This window comes from Microchirus variegatus (genome assembly GCF_963457635.1).
Source record: "Microchirus variegatus genome assembly, chromosome: 22".
Classification (NCBI taxonomy): domain Eukaryota; kingdom Metazoa; phylum Chordata; class Actinopteri; order Pleuronectiformes; family Soleidae; genus Microchirus; species Microchirus variegatus.
This window is the reverse complement of record NC_139823.1, coordinates 323,861-331,566: the sequence shown is the minus strand read 5'-3', so window position 1 is coordinate 331,566 and position 7,706 is coordinate 323,861.

Below are 7,706 nucleotides of genomic sequence, written 5' to 3'. Positions count from 1 at the left end.
TCTCCTGCCACATGATATAAACCTTAAAAAGTGAACATAACATCTTTACAATGTTACTTCTGGACACTCAGTATAAAATTTTGCAATTATTTCATTGTTTGGACTTCTTTTCTGTTTTTCTATGTTTGTTTGTACATTAGAGTGAGATAAGCTCATTTGGAGATTTTAAATTTTTTTCTCCTGCCACATGATATAAACTTAAAAAAGTGAACATAACATCTTTACAATGTTACTTCTGGACACGCAGTGTAAAATTTTGTAATTATTTTATTGTTTGGACTTGTTTTCTGTTTTTCTATGTTAACGTGCGCATTGGAGTGAGTTAAGCTCTTTTGGAGATTTTCCTTTTTTTTCTCCTGCCACATGATATAAACCTTAAAAAGTGAACATAACATCGTTACAATGTTACTTCTGGACACTCAGTGTAAAATGTTGCAATTATTTCATTGTTTGGACTTGTTTTCTGTGTTTCTATGTTTATGTGTACATTAGAGTGAGATAAGCTCATTTGGAGATTTTCCATTTTTTTCTCCTGCCACATGATATAAACTTAAGAAAGTGAACATAACATCTTTACAATGTTACTTCTGGACACTCAGTGTAAAATGTTGCAATTATTTCATTGTTTGGACTTGTTTTCTGTTTTTCTATGTTTATGTGTACATTAGAGTGAGATAAGCTCATTTGGAGATTTTCCATTTTTTTCTCCTGCCACATGATATAAACCTTAAAAAGTGAACATAACATCTTAACAATGTTACTTCTGGACACTCAGTGTAAAATTTTGCAATTATTTCATTGTTTGGACTTGTTTTCTGTTTTTCTATGTTTGTTTGTACATTAGAGTGAGATAAGCTCATTTGGAGATTTTCCATTTTTTTCTCCTGCCACATGATATAAACCTTAAAAAGTGAACATAACATCTTTACAATGTTACTTCTGGACACTCAGTGTAAAATTTTACAATTTTTTCATTGTTTGGACTTGTTTTCTGTTTTTCTATGTTAAAGTGCGCATTGGAGTGAGTTAAGCTCATTTGGAGATTTTCCCTTTTTTTCTCCTGCCACATGATATAAACCTTAAAAAGTGAACATAACATCGTTACAATGTTACTTCTGGACACTCAGTGTAAAATGTTGCAATTATTTCATTGTTTGGACTTGTTTTCTGTGTTTCTATGTTTATGTGTACATTAGAGTGAGATAAGCTCATTTGGAGATTTTCCATTTTTTTCTCCTGCCACATGATATAAACCTTAAAAAGTGAACATAACATCTTTACAATGTTACTTCTGGACACTCAGTGTAAAATTTTGCAATTATTTCATTGTTTGGACTTGTTTTCTGTTTTTCTATGTTAAAGTGCGCATTGGAGTGAGTTAAGCTCATTTGGAGATTTTCCATTTTTTTCTCCTGCCACATGATATAAACCTTAAAAAGTGAACATAACATCGTTACAATGTTACTTCTGGACACTCAGTGTAAAATGTTGCAATTATTTCATTGTTTGGACTTGTTTTCTGTGTTTCTATGTTTATGTGTACATTAGAGTGAGATAAGCTCATTTGGAGATTTTCCATTTTTTTCTCCTGCCACATGATATAAACCTTGAAAAGTGAACATAACATCTTTACAATGTTACTTCTGGAAACTCAGTGTAAAATTTTGCAATTATTTCATTGTTTGGACTTGTTTTCTGTTTTTCTATGTTTATGTGTACATTAGAGTGAGTTAAGCTCATTTGGAGATTTTCCATTTTTTTCTCCTGCCACATGATATAAACTTAAGAAAGTTAACATAACATCTTGACAATGTTACTTCTGGACACTCAGTGTAAAATGTTGCAATTATTTCATTGTTTGGACTTGTTTTCTGTTTTTCTATGTTAAAGTGCGCATTGGAGTGAGTTAAGCTCATTTGGAGATTTTCCCTTTTTTTCTCCTGCCACATGATATAAACCTTAAAAAGTGAACATAACATCTTTACAATGTTACTTCTGGACACTCAGTGTAAAATGTTGCAATTATTTCATTGTTTGGACTTGTTTTCTGTGTTTCTATGTTTATGTGCACATTAGAGTGAGATAAGCTCATTTGGAGATTTTCCATTTTTTTCTCCTGCCACATGATATAAACCTTGAAAAGTGAACATAACATCTTTACAATGTTACTTCTGGACACTCAGTGTAAAATTTTGCAATTTTTTCATTGTTTGGACTTGTTTTCTGTTTTTCTATGTTAAAGTGCGCATTGGAGTGAGTTAAGCTCATTTGGAGTTTTTCCATTTTTTTCTCCTGCCACATGATATTAACCTTAAAAAGTGAACATAACATCGTTACAATGTTACTTCTGGACACTCAGTGTAAAATGTTGCAATTATTTCATTGTTTGGACTTGTTTTCTGTGTTTCTATGTTTATGTGTACATTAGAGTGAGATAAGCTCATTTGGAGATTTTCCATTTTTTTCTCCTGCCACATGATATAAACATTGAAAAGTGAACATAACATCTTTACAATGTTACTTCTGGAAACTCAGTGTAAAATTTTGCAATTATTTCATTGTTTGGACTTGTTTTCTGTTTTTCTATGTTTATGTGTACATTAGAGTGAGTTAAGCTCATTTGGAGATTTTCCATTTTTTTCTCCTGCCACATGATATAAACTTAAGAAAGTTAACATAACATCTTGACAATGTTACTTCTGGACACTCAGTGTAAAATGTTGCAATTATTTCATTGTTTGGACTTGTTTTCTGTTTTTCTATGTTTATGTGTACATTAGAGTGAGATAAGCTCATTTGGAGATTTTCCATTTTTTTCTCCTGCCACATGATATAAACCTTAAAAAGTGAACATAACATCTTTACAATGTTACTTCTGGACACTCAGTGTAAAATTTTGCAATTATTTCATTGTTTGGACTTGTTTTCTGTTTTTCTATGTTTGTTTGTACATTAGAGTGAGATAAGCTCATTTGGAGATTTTCCATTTTTTTCTCCTGCCACATGATATAAACTTAAAAAAGTGAACATAACATCTTTACAATGTTACTTCTGGACACTCAGTGTAAAATTTTGCAATTATTTCATTGTTTGGACTTGTTTTCTGTTTTTCTATGTTTGTTTGTACATTAGAGTGAGATAAGCTCATTTGGAGATTTTCCATTTTTTTCTCCTGCCACATGATATAAACCTTAAAAAGTGAACATAACATCTTTACAATGTTACTTCTGGACACTCAGTGTAAAATTTTACAATTTTTTCATTGTTTGGACTTGTTTTCTGTTTTTCTATGTTAAAGTGCGCATTGGAGTGAGTTAAGCTCATTTGGAGATTTTCCCTTTTTTTCTCCTGCCACATGATATAAACCTTAAAAAGTGAACATAACATCTTGACAATGTTACTTCTGGATACTCAGTGTAAAATGTTGCAATTATTTCATTGTTTGGACTTGTTTTCTGTGTTTCTATGTTTATGTGTACATTAGAGTGAGATAAGCTCATTTGGAGATTTTCCATTTTTTTCTCCTGCCACATGATATAAACCTTAAAAAGTGAACATAACATCTTTACAATGTTACTTCTGGAAACTCAGTGTAAAATTTTGCAATTATTTCATTGTTTGGACTTGTTTTCTGTTTTTCTATGTTTATGTGTACATTAGAGTGAGATAAGCTCATTTGGAGATTTTCCATTTTTTTCTCCTGCCACATGATATAAACTTAAGAAAGTTATGATAACATCTTGACAATGTTACTTCTGGACACTCAGTGTAAAATGTTGCAATTATTTCATTGTTTGGACTTGTTTTCTGTTTTTCTATGTTTATGTGTACATTAGAGTGAGATAAGCTCATTTGGAGATTTTCCATTTTTTTCTCCTGCCACATGATATAAACCTTAAAAAGTGAACATAACATCTTTACAATGTTACTTCTGGACACTCAGTGTAAAATTTTGCAATTATTTCATTGTTTGGACATGTTTTCTGTTTTTCTATGTTTGTTTGTACATTAGAGTGAGATAAGCTCATTTGGAGATTTTCCATTTTTTTCTCCTGCCACATGATATAAACTTAAAAAAGTGAACATAACATCTTTACAATGTTACTTCTGGACACGCAGTGTAAAATTTTGTAATTATTTTATTGTTTGGACTTGTTTTCTGTTTTTCTATGTTAACGTGCGCAGTGGAGTGAGTTAAGCTCTTTTGGAGATTTTCCTTTTTTTTCTCCTGCCACATGATATAAACCTTAAAAAGTGAACATAACATCGTTACAATGTTACTTATGGACACTCAGTGTAAAATGTTGCAATTATTTCATTGTTTGGACTTTTTTTCTGTGTTTCTATGTTTATGTGTACATTAGAGTGAGATAAGCTCATTTGGAGATTTTCCATTTTTTTCTCCTGCCACATGATATAAACCTTAAAAAGTGAACATAACATCTTTACAATGTTACTTCTGGACACTCAGTGTAAAATTTTAAAATTTTTTCATTGTTTGGACTTGTTTTCTGTTTTTCTATGTTAAAGTGCGCATTGGAGTGAGTTAAGCTCATTTGGAGATTTTCCCTTTTTTTCTCCTGCCACATGATATAAACCTTAAAAAGTGAACATAACATCTTTACAATGTTACTTCTGGACACTCAGTGTAAAATGTTGCAATTATTTCATTGTTTGGACTTGTTTTCTGTGTTTCTATGTTTATGTGCACATTAGAGTGAGATAAGCTCATTTGGAGATTTTCCATTTTTTTCTCCTGCCACATGATATAAACCTTGAAAAGTGAACATAACATCTTTACAATGTTACTTCTGGACACTCAGTGAAAAATTTTACAATTTTTTCATTGTTTGGACTTGTTTTCTGTTTTTCTATGTTAAATTGCGCATTGGAGTGAGTTAAGCTCATTTGGAGATTTTCCATTTTTTTCTCCTGCCACATGATATAAACCTTAAAAAGTGAACATAACATCGTTACAATGTTACTTCTGGACACTCAGTGTAAAATGTTGCAATTATTTCATTGTTTGGACTTGTTTTCTGTGTTTCTATGTTTATGTGTACATTAGAGTGAGATAAGCTCATTTGGAGATTTTCCATTTTTTTCTCCTGCCACATGATATAAACCTTGAAAAGTGAACATAACATCTTTACAATGTTACTTCTGGAAACTCAGTGTAAAATTTTGCAATTATTTCATTGTTTGGACTTGTTTTCTGTTTTTCTATGTTTATGTGTACATTAGAGTGAGTTAAGCTCATTTGGAGATTTTCCATTTTTTTCTCCTGCCACATGATATAAACTTAAGAAAGTTAACATAACATCTTGACAATGTTACTTCTGGACACTCAGTGTAAAATGTTGCAATTATTTCATTGTTTGGACTTGTTTTCTGTTTTTCTATGTTAAAGTGCGCATTGGAGTGAGTTAAGCTCATTTGGAGATTTTCCCTTTTTTTCTCCTGCCACATGATATAAACCTTAAAAAGTGAACATAACATCTTTACAATGTTACTTCTGGACACTCAGTGTAAAATGTTGCAATTATTTCATTGTTTGGACTTGTTTTCTGTGTTTCTATGTTTATGTGTACATTAGAGTGAGATAAGCTCATTTGGAGATTTTCCATTTTTTTCTCCTGCCACATGATATAAACATTGAAAAGTGAACATAACATCTTTACAATGTTACTTCTGGAAACTCAGTGTAAAATTTTGCAATTATTTCATTGTTTGGACTTGTTTTCTGTTTTTCTATGTTTATGTGTACATTAGAGTGAGTTAAGCTCATTTGGAGATTTTCCATTTTTTTCTCCTGCCACATGATATAAACTTAAGAAAGTTAACATAACATCTTGACAATGTTACTTCTGGACACTCAGTGTAAAATGTTGCAATTATTTCATTGTTTGGACTTGTTTTCTGTTTTTCTATGTTTATGTGTACATTAGAGTGAGATAAGCTCATTTGGAGATTTTCCATTTTTTTCTCCTGCCACATGATATAAACCTTAAAAAGTGAACATAACATCTTTACAATGTTACTTCTGGACACTCAGTGTAAAATTTTGCAATTATTTCATTGTTTGGACTTGTTTTCTGTTTTTCTATGTTTGTTTGTACATTAGAGTGAGATAAGCTCATTTGGAGATTTTCCATTTTTTTCTCCTGCCACATGATATAAACTTAAAAAAGTGAACATAACATCTTTACAATGTTACTTCTGGACACTCAGTGTAAAATTTTGCAATTATTTCATTGTTTGGACTTGTTTTCTGTTTTTCTATGTTTGTTTGTACATTAGAGTGAGATAAGCTCATTTGGAGATTTTCCATTTTTTTCTCCTGCCACATGATATAAACCTTAAAAAGTGAACATAACATCTTTACAATGTTACTTCTGGACACTCAGTGTAAAATTTTACAATTTTTTCATTGTTTGGACTTGTTTTCTGTTTTTCTATGTTAAAGTGCGCATTGGAGTGAGTTAAGCTCATTTGGAGATTTTCCCTTTTTTTCTCCTGCCACATGATATAAACCTTAAAAAGTGAACATAACATCTTGACAATGTTACTTCTGGATACTCAGTGTAAAATGTTGCAATTATTTCATTGTTTGGACTTGTTTTCTGTGTTTCTATGTTTATGTGTACATTAGAGTGAGATAAGCTCATTTGGAGATTTTCCATTTTTTTCTCCTGCCACATGATATAAACCTTAAAAAGTGAACATAACATCTTTACAATGTTACTTCTGGAAACTCAGTGTAAAATTTTGCAATTATTTCATTGTTTGGACTTGTTTTCTGTTTTTCTATGTTTATGTGTACATTAGAGTGAGATAAGCTCATTTGGAGATTTTCCATTTTTTTCTCCTGCCACATGATATAAACTTAAGAAAGTTATGATAACATCTTGACAATGTTACTTCTGGACACTCAGTGTAAAATGTTGCAATTATTTCATTGTTTGGACTTGTTTTCTGTTTTTCTATGTTTATGTGTACATTAGAGTGAGATAAGCTCATTTGGAGATTTTCCATTTTTTTCTCCTGCCACATGATATAAACCTTAAAAAGTGAACATAACATCTTTACAATGTTACTTCTGGACACTCAGTGTAAAATTTTGCAATTATTTCATTGTTTGGACATGTTTTCTGTTTTTCTATGTTTGTTTGTACATTAGAGTGAGATAAGCTCATTTGGAGATTTTCCATTTTTTTCTCCTGCCACATGATATAAACTTAAAAAAGTGAACATAACATCTTTACAATGTTACTTCTGGACACGCAGTGTAAAATTTTGTAATTATTTTATTGTTTGGACTTGTTTTCTGTTTTTCTATGTTAACGTGCGCAGTGGAGTGAGTTAAGCTCTTTTGGAGATTTTCCTTTTTTTTCTCCTGCCACATGATATAAACCTTAAAAAGTGAACATAACATCGTTACAATGTTACTTATGGACACTCAGTGTAAAATGTTGCAATTATTTCATTGTTTGGACTTTTTTTCTGTGTTTCTATGTTTATGTGTACATTAGAGTGAGATAAGCTCATTTGGAGATTTTCCATTTTTTTCTCCTGCCACATGATATAAACCTTAAAAAGTGAACATAACATCTTTACAATGTTACTTCTGGACACTCAGTGTAAAATTTTAAAATTTTTTCATTGTTTGGACTTGTTTTCTGTTTTTCTATGTTAAAGTGCGCATT